The sequence below is a fragment of the Nilaparvata lugens genome, chromosome 5 (assembly GCF_014356525.2).
Source record: "Nilaparvata lugens isolate BPH chromosome 5, ASM1435652v1, whole genome shotgun sequence".
In the NCBI taxonomy this organism is placed as follows: domain Eukaryota; kingdom Metazoa; phylum Arthropoda; class Insecta; order Hemiptera; family Delphacidae; genus Nilaparvata; species Nilaparvata lugens.
In genome coordinates this window covers 46308791-46335117 of record NC_052508.1, presented here as the reverse complement: position 1 = coordinate 46335117, position 26327 = coordinate 46308791, and the positions used below count along the sequence as shown (strand labels likewise).

The 26327-nt window shown below is 34.8% G+C and overlaps 1 long non-coding RNA gene across 2 annotated transcripts; it reads right to left on the bottom strand.

Annotated features, from left to right (window-relative positions):
- Positions 1-4523: 4523 nt before the first annotated feature.
- Positions 4524-26302, bottom strand: LOC111049275. 2 transcript variants are annotated; one of them, XR_005571361.1, is made up of 3 exons: positions 26220-26302; positions 17908-20103; positions 4524-6672 (listed from the first exon to the last, which is right to left on the bottom strand). It is a non-coding gene; the product is annotated as an uncharacterized LOC111049275 (long non-coding RNA). The 2 variants fall into 2 exon arrangements; XR_002605972.2 differs by having other exon boundaries at positions 20049-20103; positions 26220-26300.
- Between the last annotated feature and the right edge of the window lie 25 nt (positions 26303-26327).

The following is a 26327-nucleotide window of genomic DNA, read 5'->3' as shown; positions in this document are numbered from 1 at the left end:
CAGCACAGAGTAGGCCTACACCTAGGTCGATGTCTGTGGTGTTGCAAGTGTGGGGTGGGAGGGTGGTTGGAGTAATTTTCCAATCAATCAGAAAAGGCTGTTCATTTTTGGAGGCGCCCCTGACACGCGATGGCTGAAAGGGATGGAAATAGTGACTGGAAAGGGATAGTAATAGTGACTGGAAAGGGAAGGTAATAGTGACTGGAAAGCAAACGCAACGCAATCGGTGCCATGTCCCTGGAAATATACGATGTACATCAGTTCGAGCCCCCTTTCACCACCAATATTATTCTCACAGAATGAATGAAGGGATTGCTTATGAAAAGCTCGACTCGTTTCCACGGTACGAATAGAAGTTTTCGAAGATGAATGTTTGCACGATAAATGGAATACCGATAATTCAGAAATGAACTTGAATGATCCCATTCTACACAACTTATAACACGTTCAAGTAAATATATTATTTGGAATAGTTTATCATATCTATTAGTGGGGATCGGTTGTTTGAAATAACTAAGTACTGTCAAACCTTCAACAAATAATGTGAAACTCACTCTAAGTAATGTCCACTCATCAATTTAAATAAGAAATTAATCTATATACCATCGATTTATCAGTTATTACAAGTTTTCATAACTCATAGTTATATTTAAGTACTCAGTATTTTTCATATATTTCCATTTTTCTAAAGTAGGTTGTATAGAATTTTTTACACCATCATTCAAAAATATTCTGAATTATTTACTGTGTATGGAAACTAAGTTTTGTTACAAGTTGAAAATACACGAATAAAAGTTGCAAACAATTAAATAAACTTATTGAAATGGAGTAGTTGGGGATACGATGAATAGTATGATGAAATTCTATACATCAACTTCATCACCATCAATCAATGCCAAGTTCTAAGAAGCTAAGTTCAAAATTTCAGAATACTGAAGATCATAACCATAGTATTTTAGTGCCAATATTCAAACTCAACAAGATTTCAACAGAGATGATATTTGCACGATGATTTACAGAATGATTAAAGGATAGCCAGCAGGCATTTTAGTTTTAGTCTTATGACATCATACCTTCTATGGTGGGTGAAATTATGTTTGCTTGCAGTAATCACTTGACATTGAATGACTGAAAGCGCAGTTTCAATAGATTGATGATGGTACACGAATCATTACGGGCATAATACACAACAATTATTGCTGGATGCGATGTCAAAAGCTGATGATTGCTTATGATTCATGGCTGGCTAGAAATCGCTATCACCGGTGACAACACACAATTATCGCTAATGTTCATCACCAGCCATTGTTCAACAATATCATTATCATTCACTATAACAATTTACAATTACAACCCACATTGGAAATGAGATTTTCTATGAGTAACTAGATTTTATAACACTCAGACTCATGAAATAATAATATAAATCAACAGCCTGTCATGTAATGAATAGACTTGTAGCACTGAAATTTATTGAAAACTATTTTATTGGAATAAATAAATTATAAGAAGAGTATTATCAACTACAGATCCAATAAACCAACCCACGCTATCAAATGATTATTGAAATGATGCATGACTGACTGTTTTTAATGGGTCACATCTCATCAGAAATACTCGTAATCTCTTTGAAAAGGAACTTTGTAACGTTTTTTTGGAGGGAAAAATGGAAAAAGGTTTTTGACTGAGTTGTTATCAGCGAGAGTGCGGCTGGGTCAACAGGGGCGTGGCTTATCTAATCGGTTGCTTGCCGGATACTCCAGATAAGTATAAATAACTCAGTTTTTGGTGTCGTTAGTGTCGTAAACTTTCAATAAAGGTGATGAAAGATTACATATCGTAGATCAATGCCAATCAACTCAACTACTATAGACCGCTAATTGCTATACTGTAGATATAATAAATTACATTGATAAAATATTATCCATATAACAAAAACATGCAATAATATATTTATTATTCAATAATAATAAAGTTCATGTAATAATAAATTATGTCCAAGCAAGACCTTAAAAAACCCAGTCATCTATACAATTTCAGATTTTACAAGATATCTTCACACTATAAGCAAGCACACATTCATACACTTTTCAACATTTATATAGTTAGTTGTACATTCATTATCATTGCTCAACTACTGTTGTAGAAGTGAAATTTGATACCTCATATACACGAAATCAATAAGAAATATGAAGAATAAACAAAAATTCCAACTGAGGAATAATCACCTCGATGTAACTCTATTGAAAACTCAAGTGTTTCGACATGGAAAACTACATCCACCTGAACCAGAGAGTATCAATATATTAGTTATTCCATGCCTGAACGTGGGTTGAATAAATAATAAATTCAATTTAATAGGGAAGTTGCATAAGTAAATTATTTTTTAATTATTTGGTATAGATGTGCGTTGCATGATAGTGGAAGGTCCATTCCTTACCAAATAAAAGACGTAGGGCTTCCAAGCCCTCAACCCAGATCTGTGGTAATGAAAAGATTGTGGGTTAGTGACAAGGGGAGCCACCACAGGAAGAGTGAGCGGCCACAATCGAAGCCAACGACATAATATAATAATATATAATGACATAGTCTGTCTGTGGTGCGGAGGATCCAAGCAGGAAGAGCAGCCACTGAACATAATATCTATAGGAAGAGCAGCAGGTGCAGTGGATAACGAGCTGGGACAAAACGGTAGTGATTTTTTGTTTGAAAACTGTTATTTGGAACAATTGTAAGTCGGGTGTATCAGGCCGCGACAAAGTATAGTATACAGAACAAATAGTAGCCTACCGCTTGTTTGTTTTCCCCTGATGCCAATTAATGCCAGAGATCCAAGTCTAGATTGGAAGAGGGAGGAGGGGAGAGCAGGGCTTTGGGCCTTGAGCAGGAAGTGAGGGGAGGGTCCTGCTCCTCTCTCTATTCCACTGACCAGTTCAACGGACTCTATTTTATTAGTATGTGTGTGTGTGAGTTGGTTTCCCCTCAAGCAATGTTTGTTCCATTATCACGATGCATTCCTGCATACCATGAATTGTGTGACCTCTCTTGAGCTAGGTAATGATGCCTGATGCAATGAAACAGATAACTGCATCGCAGTACTTTAACTATAAATCATCATTAACAACCCGTGCAATTAGCGAGCGCCGTACTAACAAAAATAATTGCACGATGAGTACATGCAGCAACAATCTGCATTCCAAAGTAAATGTAGTACATAAAATATGAGGCGGATGTGAGCGAAATCAACCATTTACAATGCCAGTAGTTGAGAACACTCAAGTCATGATTAATGAAACGAATACACTAGTTGCCTGTGTTCTAAATCCAAACATCCATTCGTAGTGGCTATTTTAAAAGCAGTCACGAATCCATGAAACGAATTTTAAATTAGATTGCAAGTACCGGAAGTTCAAGTTCAACAGTTTACGATGTACAGTAATTATTGAAATAAGCCCTGAAAAGTTGAAAAATAAGACTTTTTGCTAGCATATCGTGTAAACAAACCATGCATCATCAATACCCCAATCAATCAACTAATATCTAGTGATATTGGTCTTATACCTTCGGCTAGTCTACAAACCGAGATACTATGTACGAGTCAATATTCTCCGACATCCGACTCATATGAATTCATAATTTAATTAAGGAGGGAGCTTGATTTACAGAAGATTCTTTCAAATACATCTGGTTTTGTTTTATACGTACCTGGAACATGATTTCTGAAGCTTTTCAAAACGAATATACTCATTAGATTTGGAGCGTAGAGACAGACAGTACAATCATATCATCACGACCTATTTTGTGGCCTGAAAGCTTTTACCGGATACAGGACGTTATATTTTTCCTCAATAGGGTCAACTCCACTGCAGGTTACAGTTTTGCCCCGAGGTTCAACCTGTAATTCTCGTAGCATTCTACCGTATGAAGCAGAGCAATAGTCCTCCACCCACCTAGTAACTAATAATGAAAATCTTCAGTTACCACAATCATGTAAGCGCATACTATACTAATTTTATACTACGTTGTTCCCTTTTCGAGCCATAATTAGGGAGACTCCTCTCACGCAATGCGAAGTGGCTCATCCTCAATCCTCATGTCCTCTGACAAGTTTGCAACATGCAAAAATTCGAGCATTTTCAAATCAATTGCCAACACAAACAGCTACCACATAAATAATTGCGACCGCAAAATTAAACACATCGTGTTCATTCACAATAGCAGATATTTCCGATTCTAGGAAGACTTGTTCTCATGTGGGCACTGCACACAAAACAACAACGGATTTTCCAAGAACTTTGTCTGATAGAACAATAATTTTCTCACAATGTGCATTGACTCCAAATTACAAGTAATACACAAAGACTCGTAGAATTATGACCGACAATATTGAACTAAGGCCGGAACATAGAGAGGGAGATACTGTACATCATTTTTTCATCCCATTTCAAAGACATTACAAAAAAATGGAATCAATGTATGCTTAAAATATTATGGCTGGAGCTTCTAGTTATTTGGCAAAAGGAAGCATGTAGCTGTGTCTTATGAATATTATTTTTTCTCATGAAATTTTGAGGTTATGATATTCAAATTCATCTCTGTAGAGATTTTTCATTCTCAACTGAGATTATCCATGAGGCCTTAAAATACAACGTAGCGTGTGGATATTCCTTCAGTTGCATTTTAATAATACTATTATGCAACTAAACATTCTCTGCTCAATTCATACTGGAAACTTCTGATTAGGAGTTTCTTCTGAGTTTTAGCAGTGGATATTTGGTTTTTGTCGTTACAGGTTTACAGATTCAGTTGTGAGAGGTTCATTTAGTGAAGCAGTGACTAGGCCATCATGAGGCGAGTGACCTCACACGGTCGTGAACAGCAATGCGCCGAGAATCGTGCACTTAGCGGCGCGGCGCAAATTGAAAAGGACACATTTTGCGCGCGTGATGCGAGAGAGTGAAAACAATGCAGCGTGGGGTAGGACAAGCGTCTCAAGGTTTGATCATCGCAACCATAAAAGTTCTTCAACAAATTGAACAGCAATTTGGGCGGGAGACCACAAACGGCTAGAGATAGAAACAGATAGTAGAGATGGGTACGTGATTGTGGTCCTGACGATGTAGATAGGAGAAGAATATCTCGTTCTATAGAAGAAGATTGGAACTAGCGGGAAATTCCCAGAAGAGAAGACCACAAGAATACTATTACACTGCACTCTAAGTACTCTATACCACCATTGAGTATTATTGCACTTCTATCGTGTGGATTATGCTGTTCCATTCACATGGCACATTCACACATTCGACATAGTTTAAAAACACACATCTGTACTATAAAATATAATGGGATAGTATAATATTCGGTTAACTATTATAATTGCTGTAAAAATAATACTGCAATCATTGAAATATGACAATAATAACGGGTTTAGTTTGAAGAATATAGATCTATTATTTCACCCACATGACAAGTATTCAGTAAAACAATACAATAAGAATTCAATAAAAAATAAAAAGTGATACAGGTTGTATCATTCAAAAGTCATTCAGAATAAGTCTTGCCAAAATGATTTGAATTGAGTTACATATTGAATAAAATAATATTAATAAAACTTTAAAATAATTGAATAAATAAACGTATTGTGTGCGCACAGTACAAACTACATTTATTATGCTTGATAGTACCCGTAATTGAATAAAAAACACAACTAGTATTTTGGGAAAACATGATTTGGTACAGTAGTGTGTAATCTCGGTTATTCGATTACATGACTTGAATAAGGCCCAAAATCTGACCCAAAACTGGTCAGTTTGAAGCAGAAATCAAATTTGAGGGAAGAAAACTGAAAACAGAGAGCACGTTAGTCTACTTGAAGTTGCCCTGAAGACTCCCCGCTCTCGTCAACTTATCACGTGCCAACACACAACATAGCCTGCATGTTCTCGGCAAATTTACAACACCTATTCCACTCCCCCCCCCCTAGCTATATAGTAGGCCTACAGGCACTCGCACACGAAAGTGCGTCGACTTTCTTTGCAGCAAGTAGGGACGGACATGCCTGCCAACAACCGTATTTGAATAGAGCAACAATAAAATCGAGAATTCATGTGCATTACCGGGTGAGGTATAATTTCGGATGGATTATGGAAATTTGTGATTGCATATACGTTGGAGCGAGACCTGAATAAAGTGCATGTGAGCATAAATTGTGTATGCAACCTTCTCACTGAAAGTTTGAAAGTTGTAAAAAGTTCTAAGAAGTTCGAGTTCACATTAAACTTTGCAGAAAAATGAACATAAAGGAGAATAGAAGATCGAATAATTTTAACAAGAACATAAGAGAAGAGATAAGAGGAATACCAATACTGATAAAGGTGGACAATTTGATGAAGAATGTCAATTTAAAAGCATTACAGTATCGATAAGAGGAGATCAGATATCTATACATAATGCATATACCTCACTATAAATGTGTAACATATAGATGCACTTTTATTTGAAACTTGTATTTTAGTGGTAATGATTCCAATTTGAGTCCGTTATTGCTTATCGGAGATATGTATTAATGTTATGCGTGCTAAGATATGAATAAATTCTGCCTTACCTTGATAATACTTGTTTAACAAGAGTCAGAGAAAACATACCGGTAGAGCAGAGCTTGAAATTCATCACCTGCAACAAAAAAGAAAAATCAATTTTAGATTTTCAGTCTCATAAACATGACAGGGATACAGTAATAATTATTAGGAAGCCTTCCTTTTTGGAGGGTGGTTTCCTACCTGATTCCATCTCAGGTAGACTGATCAACCTCTATAATAGAAAGGCTAAAGTCTGAGGGGTTGATGAAAACGAGAAATTGATATTATGAATTCAATCATTCCAGAAAAAAGAAAACGATGATAGAATCACAGCTTTCAGTTAAAATGCTTTTTCTCCAAAATCGTTTATTTTTTAAAATTGTATTATACTTTCATGATTTGCTAGCTGGTTTGATGCTATCAATAATTACGGTACCGTATGCTATTCAAATCACAATTATTCCTCTATGTTAAAGCTTTTGTTTTTTTTCGAAAATATTTTAGTTTAATATACTGTACTTGAACTTTAGTAGTATTAGTCTATACTTTTTGCATAATTTCTGGTTCTCTTCTACACAAACTTAATTATTTCTAGCTGAAAAGAAGCTTGTCTTGTTTACTTTTTTCTTTAGTTACCGAAAGCTCAATCAAGCAATTTGTTGTTAGAATTAGAAAAAACATTCAATATAACCTAAAATGAGTAAATTCTGTCATCAAGGAAAGCACAGGTACTGTTTAGAGGCTCTGAAATTGATCAGATGCAACCTGATGCAAACTCTTGACACCAGACCTGAGACATCCAGGTTACTCGATATTACTGAAAATTTTAGTAAAATTAAACAAATTTCAAGGAGTTTCACTAAATTCTCAGAGAGGTTTTCAATAACACGATTTGCATACTAAACGGAGGAGCAAATGATGTATGAGATATGGCAATAAATCGATAATCTTTCATGTATTCTCCAGAGCAGCTTTGTTGTCAGTTAATTTTTGTGAATGAAGCAGCTCACATGGCCCAAATAGGTTGTTCACATGATTTATGGCTGAAAACGAATGTTGTTTTTTCATGAGCATGGAAGCATCTGTAGCAGTGCACATTCAACAATATGCAAATGTGCTGCTGGAGGTATATCCAGGTGCTGCCAACAATAGGCTGCCAATGGATTGTCAACATGCACAGTTCTCTCTCTCTCCACTTTAATGAACGACATTGTCATACACTAATGTAGTCGCAGCTTAACTTCCTTCCCCTTCCTCTACAAAGACAACGACCCTAGGCGCATCGCGGCCGCATTAGTATTCCACTACCTGATAAACAGTAGTGTGTCTATAAAGGGTTGGGGTATATTATAAAGAACAGCCGAATTGTTCTTCACTATCGCACATAGCGTCGATTATTATAAACAGTGGTTGTGCCCAAAACGAGGTCGGGAATATCTATCTTAGATTATGAACGTGTTGAAATTACGAACTGCTGAGGTCTAGAAGACAGTATCTCTAAAATAAATTGCGATAGAATATAAAGATGTATAAATGTTTCAAGTGTAGGGTATGGTATGCGATTCTATTGATAAGAAGAGTGAGCTAGAAGGTACATGAGGTATTCTATCACATTGGGATTGAGATAGTTTGGAGTAAGTACTCTATGACAACCCTAAATTAATCAAATGGTTTATTAGGCATAAATAAGAGTCTACGAGGAAGTAACATAGTCCAAAATGGGTAAAATTGAGATCTTAAATGGCGGCATTGCAGTATTATTGCCATGAAAAATGCTATATTAAATAAATACAGACAAATAGAAGCTAATGAAGGAACAGAATACAGAGTAGTAGCACGTTAAACAGATATATTTTGGATGAGCAGAAATCACTCAGACAAACTTATTCACACTCAGCACCCAGCAAATAACCTTGCAAGGTCGTTCCTATTAGTTAATTTACACTCAATCACATTTACAATTCAAATCAATTGTCTCTAGGCCAAAATAGAGTTCATAGGACAAGAATAGGCCAGTCTATTCTGGTTCACAGTTTAGCAATACAAAGCAGGCGTGAAAAATTAACGAACTGCTAAAACGTTTTATGTTTTCTGGTATGAGTCACATTGTTCTTGAATTTTCGTCGATAAAATCATGCAGAGCGGAGAGAGTATCCTCATAAATAAAATGGAAGAGCCGTGATGCGTGGGGTAGAGGGGAAATCTGGAACATGGCTGGCGAAATCACGAATGGGGAGGCATTTGATGGGCGACCATATCAACACCCTCATGTCGGTATCAACGCAGGGGTGGTCTCATCCACCCTTATATGCTGAGGCAGTAACTCATGAGTGAGTGTGGGCACCCCAACTCCACGCCATCACGCAAATTTTCCATTTTTCGAGAGGATTTTCTGACAAAATCACACAATTTTCGAGGAACCTCAAATGACACGAGAAATATCTAAATAACTGTACGAGAAGTGTTTCCATTGACAATTCAACTTCTATTTACCGATTTGTACAATGATTGAACTAGATTCTGTTTTTCCCAACTGGGTACAATTGGAAATAAAGAGCTGATGGAAATTAATGGAGTAATAGATAACGTTGGTATTCGGTAACTTTCAATGCTATTTGGTGAACAATTTCATTCATTCCACTGAATTAAAATATTAAGTCAATGGTATTCCGCTACTCAATTTCACAATCATACCTCAGACGTGTGAAACCCCTTGGAGGAACGTAACATTTGTTTTCCAAAATGTAAATGTAATTTAGTGCAGTATAAGTAGGGCCTACTCATTATATTTGCCTATTTTTGATTAAAATTTCAATTAAACAACCTCTATCAATCTTTTCAACTGACTAATGGATTGAATTACTTTCATCTATTTTGAACTAAAGAAGAAATTGATAATCAATAGTTTTCAATTATAATTAAAAATAAAAATTTTATTCAGTTTTCTAATATCCATCAAAAATATATTATTATTACCTCAAATCCCATAAAAAATATTGGTTAGCTTATTTATAAATAACAATAATATTGTAGATGATCAATCTTTGATTTGGAACATACTCTTGTAAATAATTATGAAATTGGAACAAAACAAGGGTGCGTCAAATACAAATTCCAAGATTTTTACAGAGCAGAGAATACTGTTGTCTTAGGTGGGACCCCTCGCCTTGTCAAGTTAACCCCAGGTCTTGGCTTTAACACTGATTCGCTTGCCTAATCAGTCTTTATTTGACGGCTCAAGCGGTAATCCCAGCTTTGCAAGTACAGTAGTTGCTGTCTGTGTAGAATGAGTACACTCTATTTTGCATACGCCCGACGACCGACTCCGCTCCACAGACACATCTAGGGTGAAATTGGAAGGCAGCCCCCACCCCTCATAATGCCCTTGCCCTAAAAATGTTGAACCGGAAATGAACAGGCGACAGGATGGGGGAGGAGGGGTAGACCTAGACCCCCGGAGTGAAGGAAGCGCTCCCCTGGACCGTAAACCCTTTTTAGGCGATGTAGTCTCACAGAGTTCTCCTAGATAGAACTCTACTACTTCCTGCTTGGAACGTAGACCTTCATTAGTTTTCTTCAAGTCTACATCAAATTCGATTGAATTTGTAAACAATATTATATCAAAACTATATCTGAACACAAGCATTTATGTTTCTTGAGTGGCCAAAATAAAATAAAATGTTCTTAATCATTATTTGATATCTTCACATCATTATCAACTCTCATTGGAACTCAATTATTCTTTACCAGTATTAATTAGTATATTACCTTACCATTTGAAATTTAAGTTTGTAGCTGACGAGCTTCACTTTATTCAAACCCCAAAAGAATCATATTAATCCTCTATAATAATAGTTCTTGAAAAAATATTTTATAGAATGACAAACAACTACTGAATCAGTTATCGAAAAATTAATAATTATTGACAGGGTTATTAGGCTATAGTGCATGTACACTAATGTACATGTACACACAATATTATTGTGATCAGTATAGAATTGAAATTGTGAAATGTAAAGACACATTCTTTTTGATTGCTAAAACATTTTCATTGCTAAAACATTACATAGAAATGATTAATTTATTATTCAAAACTGTAAAAATCATTACAATAAACAGGTAGCAGTGATCGAACAGGTTCAAAATCCGTAACTTTCCAATTATTTGAAGTAGATTAAATTGTATTGAGAATGTAGTAAACCTTAGTCAATGGATATTATCCTCAGATTTGATGATTATAAGTTTATTTCAGTTTAATAAATATGCCCGTAATTTGATTATTTTAAGTTTCTTTTATCGAGATGAATACGATTGATATGCCCGTAATTTAAAAAAGAAAGATAATTGCAGTGAATATGAGTGAGCTTGCTGTCGAATGTCTACTATTGTTTCATGTTTCACTACAAGCAGCAAAGCAAGCACTCTTTCCTATTTCTACAAAGCAGTAGTCAGAGCTAATTTTATCTGTCCTTGAGCACAAAGTGAGCTGCCTTGTCGGCTCGGCTGTTATCACCAGGCTCTTATCAGCCAGCCCGACCAGTCACCACATCCAGTCACCACGTTGCACTCAAAACTATTTCCAACTTTATTGTGAAAGACAAAGCTACACAGTAGAAAGATAAATGAACAAGTTGAGCGGCTGAAATTCGTTACTTTTGGCCTTCAAAGATTTGTACTATACTGTACATGGTGTAAAACAGTATTCAGTTAAGTACAATCTGTTGCACTGCGTTCACAACTAGTTATTTTCTACAACGTGTAGGCCTATTTGTATATGAAGAATTCTATCATGTACAGTACGCATATATTTGTATATTCACTTCCATAATATAAATAAATAATACAATACTTTCCCTGGAAGGATGGCCAATTTAAGTTCAATAATATTTTCATGATCAATCCAAGCTCAAATTATTTCTAGAGCAACTGTGCGAAACATCCAAGAGCAACTAAAGTAAATCAATAGTTTCAAATGAGTAAAACAACAGGGCTACAATAAAAAAACTGAGAGGTAATGAGAATGTTTCGAATAATTAAGGCCTCCAAATAATTCGTATTCAATGCTCATCTTCAAGGCTAATAATAATAACAATCATGATTATTATTATTATCATCATCTATAAGGCTTGTCGCAACGAGACATGACGTGATTCTGATTGATGAGTTGATATAATATTTATTATGTTCACATTGAGATGAAGCTAGCCGTTTGAACATTATATTATATTATATGATACATACTCATCTCAGACTCACGTCACGTCAAATCTCAATTAGTGACAAGCTTAAAAGTACTGTACCTTCATAATTATGATCTCATGTGGATAATACAATACAAAGTGATCCCATTCTGAGAAGTTAGCACATTACAATAAAAAAACCTTGGACTAACGATACAAAAAGATGTCGGTATCTCAAGTGAACATCACAATCTATACCACATCTCTATCTGTATAATACAGCTATACTCATTCCTCATCTACATATAAGTGTATGGATCGTTTTTCGGTTCACCATCTACAACTATGAGACGACAAAATCCACTCTCTCAAGAAGCAAGCAGCAGTGAGCAGCGGAACAACAGAAGAAAGAACCCATCTTCAGAATCTCTCGGCCTCGTTGTTTGCATGCTCTTCAATCACCATTCAAACATCGTTCATCTTGAAAGTCCCTACGCTTCATTTTTATGGAGCAAGAGGAGAAGGGCGAACATGAATGCCAAGGACTTCCTCCCTCACTTCCTTTCCTCTCTTGAGGACGCAGTCGAGGGTCTCTCATGGCTCACGGCAATGCTATGCTAGTCGCTAGTGGCACGACTTTGATGAGCAACGACATTTTGAGAGAGTGAAATATGTGAGAAAACTCCACCCCAAAAAAAACGAGGAAATTTTTGTGAAATATGAGATTCATTTGCATGGAACCTGAAGCAAAATTTACTTGTTATGATTGTGCTCAATGTAAATTGAAACTCTACACAATAACTATCATAGAATTTCAGAGAGGGCCGTATTTATGAATGATACTTTGATAGAAATTTGGCTGGCCTCAACTTCATTGCCCAGCAACCGAGAACAATAATCGTATAGATTGGTTGCTTGGCAAATAATTCAAAGTCAGCTTAGCTTTATCTATCTTATATTGTTCACGAATACGGACCTTCCAGACTTTTAATATAGTCAAAATAAAAATGAGAATTTCAAAGGCAATAAAAAATCATGATCGGAAATAAGAAAAAATACATTTCAATAACATCCTATAAAATGAGAACATCCTATTTTTTATTCAACCAAGAAAAATGAGCAAAAAACCGACACCCTGTGACTAATATAACTTGAATAAAAATTTGTTGTATGACACATGTCATCCAATTTAGCTGTATTATGATACACATTATTTAAATCTATTGTCTCTGATTGATGTTACATGGAAAAAATATGTAAGAAAATGTGAGTTGTTGTTGTGTGATCTAGTGAAGTACTGTGATACTAGTGAAGTACTGTGAGGTTCGGTGTAGCAGTGAGAGCTATTCAGTACTCACGGCCACGGCCCAATTATTTTTACAGTTGGCCACCTTTGTGTTTCTCGAGCATCAATCAAGTCATTTCTGTTGTTCGGATCCGGAGAGTGGGCGCATTCAGAGAACTGTACTCACATGACGTTAATAATCCATGTCAGTGACACTCGTGTTCGTGAACATCATACACAAAGTCTATGACCTCTTTTCAAGTCATGAAACTAAAAATATTGAGTAATATCTGGACTTTTTTGACAATTATTGAAACAAGACGACAAATTGATATTGTATGTTTAAAATTTCACAATTATTATCATAGCCTTTTGAATTATATCCTGGAAACTGGCACTGAACATAAAATTTTATCTAGAAATAAAAATATGTAAAACATTCAATGATTCATCCCACTCCAATAAGCTGAAAACAAAAGGGCTCAGCTATGTGAATGAGAAATACGCTGGAGATTTGTGAAGGCTCCACCTGACAGTAAAGAACAATTACGATGTAAGCCCATTCTTTTTTGCTACTCGTAGGAAAGAGATACAGCTTGGGATTTTCGACTCTCGAAAAAAGAAGATAAAGGGATGAGGAGAAAGCCAAGGGACTCTCTGTTTTCTGTTCTCGATGAGAAATGGGATGCAGCACACCCCCTTCCAACCCTAATAATATGTTTTATCTTCATCTTTTCAATTTTCATCCGGCAGCCTTCAACCCCCCGACTCATCACGGTAAGGTGCTCCCTGAGGAACTCTCTCTCTGATCCTGAGATTTTGCTCAGACGCTCGTAACTGAGGAGGGCACGACACACACATGAGGGTGATTAGGCAGTTCCGGTTTTCCTCTTTTTCCGACAGCTTTTCCACATCGTCTCCTCCTCTTTTTCCCCCCTCATAACTCTCCCCCTCTTATCAAGACGATCTTCAAGAAGCATTCGCACACAAGAGGGCGGAAAATTCATATTTACTTCCCTCCATCCACTTCACATCAACCAAAGCAAACCCACTACTACATACTATTATGATTATTACCTAATATTATCAAAGCCCTCTCATCTCGCAACCCCTCCTTCTCCATATCACGTTTGTCTGCCTAAAAATATGTCGACAAATTTGGTTTTATTATTTCCCTACTCGTCTTCACCACGTTATTCTTATTAGATTTTTCGTTCCCCCAACCAGTGCAACCAAGATATTCAGAAATCAGTGGCTACATTTCTCAACACATGCGATGTATGTGAGTCCACATAGATGTAATCCTAAAAGTGGTGATTCATGTTATATGATCCTGATTGAAGCACAATTTGAAAATATTATCTCGAAAAAGTATTGATTTCTCAGTATAATTGAAAAATATGTAGGCTTAGTGTCACCAACACTAAAAAAATGACATAAAAATAGAAAATATTTCAAGATATTTAAGCTATTCAGTACAACAGTGAGTATGTAGAAAATGAATAAATTTAATAAAGTATAGCAGTTTAGGAGAGATTATAGGTATATTCTAGAAATAACAAGCTATAGAGCATGACTAGTGTTTATCAGATCTACAACTACCAGCCTTTAGCAGTAAAATAACTTTGATCATAACTAAATCACAGGTGTAAGAAATCAGCAAAAACTTGTTACCTTCTATGCGGAAGAAACGTCAAACTAGCTTTCTGAAAAACCATTGAGTGAATGATGTCAACCACAGAGAAGGAACCGACTTCTAAAGGACTAAACTTCTATTGTAGGTGAACGATTGACAGGACAGGTTCTCCCTATTTTGGATTGAAACTCTAGAGTTCTTTCAGGACTCAAGTGGTGTGTGTGTTTACTCGTAGCAACACGATAAACACCCAACACAAGGGTGGCGGTAGTAGAAAAGACACGTGGCAATTTACGGAATAGCTTCAAAATCATCCCTTATCGAAAAAAAATTTAGGGCTGACTTGGAGGTAGGCCTATACGTCTGGTATTCTGTCTCGACTTGAGTACAATACATCCTTTTTCACCTGTCGACTGAACAGCAGGTGAAGAACCATCCAATAGAAAATAGAACAGGTAAAGGATTCACTATTCACTCTCAGGTCTATAGAGAGGTGTTATCTAGGTCACGAGTTCACTCCTCCTTTGATCCTAAATGAATAGTTGGATCTATCCCAAGAAAAAGTACGAGATAGGCCTATATTGAGTGGGAATTAATAAATAATTGACCGAGCGAAGTGAGGTCTAAGATTCAAGTCGACGGTTTGGCATTTCTCTTAATGTTTAAATGTTTATATGTTGCGCATTTATGGCGAAACGCGGTAATAGATTTTCATGAAATTTGACAGGTATGTTCCTTTTTAAATTGCGCGTCGACGTATATACAAGGTTTTTGGAAATTTTGCATTTCAAGTATGAAAGGAAAAAGGAGCCTCCTTCATACGCCAATATTAGAGTGAAAATCAGACTATAGAATTATTCATCATAAATCAGCTGTCTAGTGGACTATAATATTACCCGTTCAAAAACATCGAACATCTTGAAAATGTACCTTTCCATCAACGTTAGTGGACAGTTGACTATAATACTACCCGTTCAAAAACATCGAACATCTTGAAAATGTATCTTTCCATCAACGTTGTATACAGTTGCAGCCAGACCTGATAACAGCGCTCACACTCACATTCCGGGACGACACGTCACGGTACGATAGGACAGAAAGCTCTATGTTTATTTAGGATTTTTTCTAGACATTTTAAATTGATAAATTATTTATTAATTTTTGAGAAAACATAACAACAGGGCAATGTAACTTACTGAGCGCGAGGTCTACTGTTCACAGAACTACTAGTTATATTATAGTGGAAGTTAGGTGGAACATTATTGATAAATGCAACTAGTGATATTTGAACCTTGAGTACAATATATTATTTCCTGAGTAATAATATAACATTAGATTAGGCATGCACTATCACAAAGAAAGTAAGGCCGATTGTTGAAAAATGAGTAATGGTGACAACCATGAAAATTCATGACATGTAAAATTGAGTTGAAAATTCAACGTCATCGTCATACATGAAGACATGAACTGAAGATAAAAAATATCTGATAAAATGTAATAGTAATAGTAGGTACCTTATTGCTAGTACCCTAATCAAACTGCAGTGAACTGTTGATTGGTATGAGCTAGGTCTATGTAGTGTGTGACCGTGGAGCAGAATAAAACTAGCAAAAGTAAAATTTTTCAAGTACCGTAGTGTAACTGATTGGATCCGCATTAAATTAAATATTTACTAATAAGTAATTTTTAAAATAACGAAAATGACAATAATGAGAAGCAATTGAAAAAAGAAGAAATTTTGCCGGAAAGAGAAAACCAAGTGTAAGAATGTGATGGGGAAGTGTTACAGGGGAAGAAGTTGGGGTGGACTTGTAGTGTCACAAATTCCCGCTAGATGGCAGCACCAATCATGGCGGAATACCAAGCCTCACCCTACAGTCAAGACGCGAAGCGTTTCACGAAATAATTGAAAGTCACTAATAATAAAATATAACAATAGAAAATATATCATTCTATCCGAGGTATAGTAAAAAATATTGTTATATGAATGAGAATAAAAGTCTTCCTCAATTCAAATAGACAGTAAAACACCCTAATTTTCGGCCACGTGGAAGATCACATTGGAAGAATATTCGAATCTTTCTGATTAAATAGAGGCCAAAAATAAAATTGCTAAATTGAAAGAAGCATTAGCTTTAAATTTATTAATATATCAATTTATATTCTTAGTTACCAGGCTCAGAACTCACAATAAAAAACTGATAAACGCTTATGACTACCAACAGGTTGAGTCTCGAAAAATCTGGATTGATCATGCATAAATTGGATACGAAAAAGAAATACCTATCTAAATAAATAAAAAAAAAATTGCACATATTTCCAGAAACATGATTCTCCCAAGAAAATTCTAAAAATGGAACGAGAAGCGCACACGTGGCTCATACAAATTAAAATCTAATTATAAGCCTAGGTTGGAATTTCTTCCATACAGACTGATAACTTCCTAATATTGAAGTCAACAATTAAAATTTTAAGTACAAGTCTTAATTTTGAGCATTCCAGAATCACTGAGTAGACTAGATAGAAGTCACAATAAAATGGAAATTTGAAATAAAAATGGAAATAAAATTTTCAAGTTATTGCGCGGGTGGTTGTATAATATTCAATCACTTTTAAAAATTATAGATATGAAGTTACCCATTAATTAGACCTAAATTCAATTTTGTACTCTGAATAGAAACATAGGTACTGAGTAATGTGCGCTACAATTTTGTAACAGGTTAAAACAACTACGAGGAAGCCAATCACAATCTTCCACACGCTTCATCATGATCAAAAATTTTCACTAGTAATTGCCAAGTTACACAAACGCCAGAATCTACTATTTTTTCAAATATGAAAAATAGATTTTCAAGAAAAGTGAGGGATAAAAGTAACACGATTTTATCAAATTTGAGAGTACTAAAATTCTGTAGAACACATCATAGGAGCGATATAGTGTTAGGCTACAAGTGTCTTGGGTTCTTGGGTACAGACTATCTAAAAAATATAACGCCTATAGTTTTTGTAGGGTTTTTCACGATTAATAGAAGGTGTTGGGAAAATAATATCGTGAGCAATATCGAAATATCGGAAAGAGTAGCGAACACGAGGTATTTCATAAAATAATTGTCGGGTTGGAACTAGAATAGTGTTAAAAGCGACTTCCATGAGCCAAATAGTGTTCAGAAAAATAGTTTTGGGGAAAAATAGAAATAGCACATTAGTGATGAAAATCTAGGTACTTACATAATAAGTGAGGTGTTTCATGAATATTATTATAGTTGACTGAGTAGGTAGAAGAAGCCTCGTGAGTGGAGAGGACACCTGCCAAGAGCGGAGCACATGTTGACAGAACTGAGGCACGCAAGCAAATGGCATTCGCTACGTGGAACAAGTCCGAAACACGCTGGCAAGAGGGGAAACTTGGCAAGGAGTGGGGATTCCAAGGGGATAGGAGGGGAACCCCGACGCAGCACTGACTGCGCGTCATTTCCCCTCCAGCTAACCTAACCTGCCTTTCCCCTCTCCCGCACCACCATCAATCTATCATCATCATCATCAATTCAAACGACAAAACACCACAACTTTTACTTTACTAATAATAATTATTCAGTTTTCAACTTGTAAATAAAAATGGCCTAATGAAAAGTTGCCGGGAGCAAAACGTGCTATTACCGGATAATTTATCCACTAGATAATCCACAGAATAAAACAAGTAGGTACTGGTCAAGGTCAACGCAATTGAATGCTGCTCCACTGCTATAACAACTTCCAACATGGAAAAGATAGACTGCTGCTTAACAGTAGGGTAGTTGGTAAGCGAAACAGATAATCATTATCAAGGATAGATAGAGATGGTTTGATACAAGATTATTTATTGTGTTCTGAGGCTCAAAATTGGAAAAAATATCAAGTTGAGTTATGAAATATTATATCCTACTTTCTACTTTTATACTCTACTCATATCGGCACTTTTCTTGAATTTTCAAAAATTCATAGAAAATAAAAAACATACTGATAACACAACTTTTTTCCTGATCCTAATTAATAGACTAAAATATATGATTTACCCCAAAGATTCGTTAAAGTTTCATCACTTGAGTCATCTTGAAGATTAATAGTAATAAATTACAGCAGTAATTAGTATATCTACAGAGCCCAATCATGACATCCACAGAATAATAATTGTCTCCACAATATATAAAGCAAATCGCTAGACAATCTATAGAACAAGAAATGTTCACATTTTTAAATACTATATGATAGAAATTTGTTTGATTAGATCCAATACGTTTCAAATGACCAGTTCATTTTGAAAGATCTCTGCTGTTAAAAAAATACACGCCTTTTTAGAACAATTATTGTTAATTTTTATGCTGAGGGTGATGCCAACATGATCTCTAGGCTTGTGCGTGGGTAATGAGGCGGATGGATGAATGCGGATTCATGAGAGATGAATGGATCTACAGTTTTAGGTGGATTCTGAACCACCGGGAAGCGATTTTACAACTTATGAATCTATTATTGATACGGATGATTTTCTTGTAATTTTGAGTTGGATAGTAAGTAGTAGTTTTAAAATATCGCATCATAAGTTTATTGCTGAAGACTGTTTCAATAGGAATGTACTAACATACGCTACTCACATGTACTAAAGTAAATCAGTCTATAGTACAAAATAATATACTGTATTCTATCCCAATCAATAATGCATAGAATCCCGCGCAAATTTGTGTAGGCCCTCATGTGCAGGCAGCCTGTTTTTTATATCTCTTCCGCCATTATTCTGCACATGTTGTGTTCCATAATCACTCCTCTAACTCATTCACTCTTTCTCTCTTATTCACTCACTTGTGCTCCCTCTCACTCTCTCTTCCACACACACTGACGCTGACAATAATTAGTCAGCCATCTTGTGTGTCATGGCCGCCATCATAGAATTGAAAAAAATTCAGGTTGTACAAAGAGTTAATAGAGTTGCTAATAATATTTGGCCGATCTACAATTGGCTAAGAAAGAAATTTCAGGGCCTTCACACATTGTTTCAAGAATATTGAAAATGATCGTCAATAGTAATGTTATTAAAAATTATTAAATTATTCCTCAATCCAAGGTTCAGTGGGGAAATAATTTTTTAATGTTCTTTTAAATGGCTGACTTAATAATATAATCTGATTGAAGTAGTATAATTGTCACTTATTATTCTTCTCTAGCCTTGAGTGGTCATTTTTTTCCAGTAGGGCCTACTTCTTATTCTGAATCGAAAGATTTCACTAAAATCTAGAAATACTTTCAAGGTCCAGGGGAGTGGACGATGGACAAAGCAGGTATTGAATAATCTATGAAAAAGTAGAGTATTATTGAAAAATGATTGTTTTATTACTCACCATGAGAAATGCAAGATGAAACCAGACAGCATAGGCTACAATCACATATTTTCATCTGTAAATAAATAACAAATAAAATTAGTATCAGTATTATCGTCTAGAATTATTATACAATAGGAATAAAATAATAGTAGGCATGTTTTTGTAAATTATAACAGACATTCTAATAGACATTCTCAAATCTCAATATTTATTGTTTGTCAAATATAAATAATATAATAGCAGAAAATTACCTGATAAAAAATATAGCTATAGCTCCATCTTTATAATTTTCATACTAATAGATAGAAAACCTGATTGAATTCTTCAGAATCGGAGAGAGTTTTTGAAGTTGACTCCATAAACAGTAAATCTGATATGAACATTTTCTTAGGACTGTAGCCTAATTGATACTCTAGATAAAAATCTAAAATCAAAAGCAAGGAGACTTTCTAATAATATAGGTACTCGTAATTTCTAAATCATAACCATATAATAGTAAGTTGATCAAGAAGACATGCACGGTAAATGAATACAGGAACTGATCCGTGGATAAATACAGAAAGAGCAAAATAAAAATAGTCCTCAAATAGAATATGACCAATTCCACGCCAGGAGGAATTCAAAATGGATTTGATGAATTATTTAGAATGCCTAATTACATTAGTGCCTATTATAATAATATGAAATTCATGCCAAAATTAATTCTGTTGGTGAAATAGTTGTTGGTATGGGAAGCAAAGGACAAGACATTTTTGGAATAAAATAATCTAACCACATACGGTAGGTACTTCAATAACTATTTGACTGATGAAACACCATACTATTATTTTATATGAAGTGCCATATTCTATTCAAAAATCTGTTAGAAAATTATTGATATTATACTCTATGAAATATCATTTCATCTCAATAGTAACTCTATCAATTTATAATACCTTATTCCAAAAGTCATTCCTACATTAGAACCAGAATCTTCTAAACTTGAAAAAGCAATCCAGTATGTTTTCTCCAGTCCAGTCAATTTCGTAAATTCCAGTAATTTCGTTTTTATTGTAATAGCACCAATAGCAATAAAACACCACTGATTCGATTAGTCATTAACGAAATTCATAAGCTATTAACAGAGTAGAGTATTTCTGATGAAAATGTTCAAGCTAGAAATAGCAATTTTAATTGGATTCCGTTGATGGTGGTTGTGAAAGATTTCTAATCTCCAGTCCGCTTAATCACTAACTAAAATCACATTCTAATCACAGTCTCATAACTGCATTATCTTATACAAATCAATTTTTATTATTATAGATCGCATCCTGAAGGATTAACTTTAACGTGAACTACAACCAACTAATATTTTTGGCATCATAAATTTTCAGAAATCAAATATTTGTTGGTGTCAAACTGTTCAGCAAATAGCAGTGAAATACTCAAATTTACAATCCTGTCTCGGCTGTCTTGGCACTTGTTGACCTTCACCAAGATTTATTTGCATTTTTTCAAGAAGATTGAAAACAACATTCCACTGCGATAGAGGCGAAGCCCCAACCCATAAAAGAAGGAATTCGTTTTATAAATCTGGATCTTCCATTAAAGTCTGGGTTTTTTGCTTCACATCATAAATAAATCTTACAGGTCTCACCTGCTAACAAATACAGTAGCGAGATAGGTTCTAAATATGGGGATGAATAATTCATCAGAGAATAAGGAGCTGGGCATAGTAGGTATCGAAATAGTTCTACAGATTTTTAATCGACAGTGGAGCTAATCATCACCTAAGTGATTTTTTTAAATAGTCATCTTGCATAAAAATCTGCGTTACAAGTGAATAAAGCTGTATGAAATCACATTCACATAAAAAATAATTATTCTTTAAAAATACATGTCGGTTAATTTTGATAGACCAATAATGTCTGACAATTATTGGCATTAATAGAATTATTAACAAACGAATTCTAAGAATGTGAAAAAAATTACTGAAGCTTCTATCATAATCAATTATACATCAGGAAAAATCACTCCACTACAGATAACACGGCCTGTTCAGAATTTTCATGATTTTTCTTCAATTTCACTACATATATTTTTAGGTAGTAAGTAATAAATTATGTCGACTGTAGATGAAAATAAATACATAACAAGCTTGATGAGTTATAAATTATTTTGATCAGCATGGGGGTTTTTGAGATATTAAAGAAGTTATTAAGCTTTTAGTTTTCAATGTTTACAGGCTTAATTGGCTATCACACAGTACATAATAATACAGACTCTATCAAACTGTACATAAAATAAATCAGTTAAAATATTACTAGGAAGAATTCATACAGCACTACATAGAATTTAGATCGAACATGCTCCTTGATGAGAAAATAGATAACTAAGTTATTATCTTTGATCTCATGTTGAACAGAAAAATGAAAGATTCCAGGAAAAATATTCATTGTGGTTTTTAGTTTTTACTGTAGTTATAAAATTCATCGGATAGAGACGGAGTTCCTCTACAATTTAATTTCTTCTACGAAATCAAAGCTAAAATCATGTTGAGCTCATTATTACGAATCCACAATAATGCGTAATAGCTTACAAAAAAACATCCAGATTACAATTTGAAAAATATACAACTGGAACAAATCCAATTCGGCATATTATGCCTGCAATTTGGTTTGGAAAATAAGTCAGAATAGTTGGTGTTTGTTGGAAAAGTAGTAGATCTGCAAAGAAGACTAAACGCTACACCTACAACAATTCAAGCGAAACTTATAAAGATAACAGAAGAAATACTTAAACACTACAAATAATACAAGAACATTTTATTACATTGGAAATAAAATAAGAATCCATCAGTTTTATAGAACAATCTGAATAAAGATGATTGATTGATTGAGAGAATCACGGTAGTACCACAAATAATGAATGTATTGGTTTGTCTATTCTAGCACTTCACCAACAATTCAGTTGAAGAAGAAATTGGTCCAATTCTAAATCAGTACAAAATCGAGTAATCAATATAAACATTAAAGAAGAATAATGAAAAATATTAAACCCTTACAAATAAATTGGACTTGAATAAAATTCATTCAGTAGCCTATTCAGTTTAAAATAATGATCAGGAATTAGTTTGGATCCATTCTATCACAAGAAGCACATTTAGTTTATCGTGAAATGTATGGCCTAATTGAAACGTCAGACAGGCGTCGAAAAGTGAGGTGCTTTGCAGTTAGGTGAGTTATTTGGACACGGGTGCGCCATTGACGTGACACTGAGTGCGCGACGACGATTTTCCCAGTTGGACCGTCACGCTCCATTAGATCAGCGGTCAACCGATTCCTGTCTCTGTCCACAGTCCACAGCCACACGCCCATCACACATAAAAGCTATCCCGCCCAATACCGACTTCCATTGACCGATCGTCGACGATATCTCAATTTATGATGGAATTCGAAATATCAACTGATGTGAAATATTTGAAAACACTATATATAATATAATTTCACAAATGAATATCAAGTGAAATTATAAAATGTAAATTTTGAATACTCAATAACTACTTATTTTACTACTTAACTAGCTTATAGTGAGGTCCACGTTATAATGTCAGTGGATAAAGATAGAAGAATAGTGATGCCGATTCTCTGCATTAATTAATCATATTTCTACACTGATAAAAACATAATTGGCACCGTTGTGGACCTAGAAAAGGATAGTACCACCGGCTTTGTCGAATGATAGACAAGGATAGCAAAACTAAAGTTGATCAAATACTGTCATTATAACGTGGACCTTACTATACTTATTTTAGCGAGTCTTGATATTCACTTACATCAATAATTGTTTATTGAGATTCAAGACATGTAAAAATAATTATTGGATAGAGGTGACAGGTGACCAGGATATGAAAGCACAAATTACAGTATTCAAGGTTGTTGGTGATTCAGTTGTTAGAAATTAATTTCAAACATAATCAAGTCGAAGTACAGTATCGAGTTCAAGTTAAAATAAATGTTAAAATATTGGTTTTGATATAGACGAAGAATTACAAAAGAGTTGATGAACAGTGGAGCTTGATAGAGTTTTTCAACTCTTGTCTGATATATAATTTGATAAATCAAATTGTTAGTTAAGATACAGATATAGTATTTGTGAATTATTGCGGTTGGATTTTTGAATAACTTTCGAGGTTTACATAATAATTTCTTCAATTTTCATAGCCCTTGTAAGAAGAAAATTCTTCAAGAATGCTATAATAAGATTCAATATCAATATGATTCAAGGATTGTTATTCAATAGGGATTACAGTTTTGACTTCAAAAAAGTTGTTACAATAAAATTTTGTCTAGCTAGAATGGAGAGTTGAGACTTTGTAAGTCATGGTCCTAAGATTTTATATAATACTTGTATTATTCCGCAAGACGCCTCCTACAATACTTGTTAAGTCATGAAAGGGGAAATATTGAAAAAATATAATTGGATAAAAACCTTTCTAATAGGTAGAAAGATATTTTTGCACTGAAGAAAACTTTAGGCAAATTAACCAAAACAAGTTGGTTTTGAGTAAACAACTTGGTTTTCAGTAATTCTGAAAACGAAACTCATCAAAATGTATATCAAACAGCCTACCATTGCAATGTAGCCGCATTTACTAAATTTTGAATTCATCCGTACCATAATAACATTACTGAATGTTGGATGTTGTTATTATAAGATCTATTCAATTCATCATGTTGTAGCAAAAGCTACCGTACATAAGAGTTGAAACTTGTTGATAGATAGTTCGTTGCGTTGAAGTTGAAGAAAATTAGAAAACAATGAGCTAATGATTAAGTTTGTGACCCGACAAGAGTCGAGGGTTATCGCTCATCAACAACCTTGCTTTTGATTACCTAATCGTTGGAAAGCTACTAGCAATTGTTTGTGTTTTGAATAGAGAAGAAACAGAAATAGGCCTAACTTAATTTATTCCAGAGATCACATAACTGAAATATTACGTACACATCCCATCTTTATGAAATCTTTCTATATCAGGTTTCTTGAAATAAAGCTCTCAAAAACTTACTCCTAACTACACTTCGTTTATGATTTTTCTGGGAATTTTGTCTTTGCCGTAAATAAGAATATCTATGATACAAAAAATGGAGTTCTATCGCTTTTTCTTGAGTTTTACTGTACAGTAGGCCCTACTTGAAATGTGAGAAATAAATAAAGTCAATCCCGTCATCTCTCCGAAGTCGAACACCTATGGATTCAATGTAGGCCTACACATGAATAATACCATGAGCGATTATTAAAGAATTGCTGAAATCGCAGAAAAACGCAATGGATATTTCCTGATCTAACAACATTATTATCAAGCGCGGGAAGAGATCTCCCAATATTTTCGGGATCAAATCGTGTTAGGATAACGTTCGTTCCTCAATCCTCATTATTGGGAAAACGAAATATTTCATAGACATTTTTGTCATAGAAGTGTACGAAAAATATAAAATGTTTCTTAGTCAAAATACAAGTAACTCTGATTTATAGTATTGAAATCGGCATCCAGGAATGTTAATTTGTTATAACGTAACGGTTAATTTTCGAAAAACGAACGAACTGAAAATAAAAGAATGCCGAGTCTGCCATGTTTGAAACGCAATAATTATAAATTATAATGGCGGGCGCGCCTTGACCTTCAACGTGAAGCGACAGGCTGCAAAATGACCCGGTCATTATGAATAATTAACACCGGCCTAAAATATACTGTACTGAAAATTAAGCGATTCCAGAATATTGGCCACAGGGGAAATTAATCGGAGCAGTATCCACCTGAATAATGAAAATAATACTAAATTAGTTGTGGGAATATCGTAACAGGGGACTGTTCTTTCAATTTCATAATGAAAAATCCAGTAGGCTAATACGCGGAAAGGCTCTTACACATTAGACAATTTGAATAAAATCATATTATAACTCTCAATACTAGAGGAAGTAGCTTTATCATTTTATACTTGACTTCTAAATTTCTATGAAAAACAGGCACCAGAACTAAAAATTTGTTCACGGTAATGAAGCTAACACGGACACACGGCTAGGCTAAGTAGTCAACTTAGATTCGGCTTTTCGAGACTCATGCCTATCACGCAAAATTATGTAAGGTATTCCAGGACAGTATTGCGCATTGCAGGTATTTGAAATGTTAAACAGGTGCAAACAGCTTACCTAGTGCGAGATTAGTCAGCCCGTGTCCAATGTGTTGAGCCTTGTTCACTCAAGTCACCCGCGAATTCTACTGAACGTGTCATTCTGCCGAACAACTGGCAATGGGCG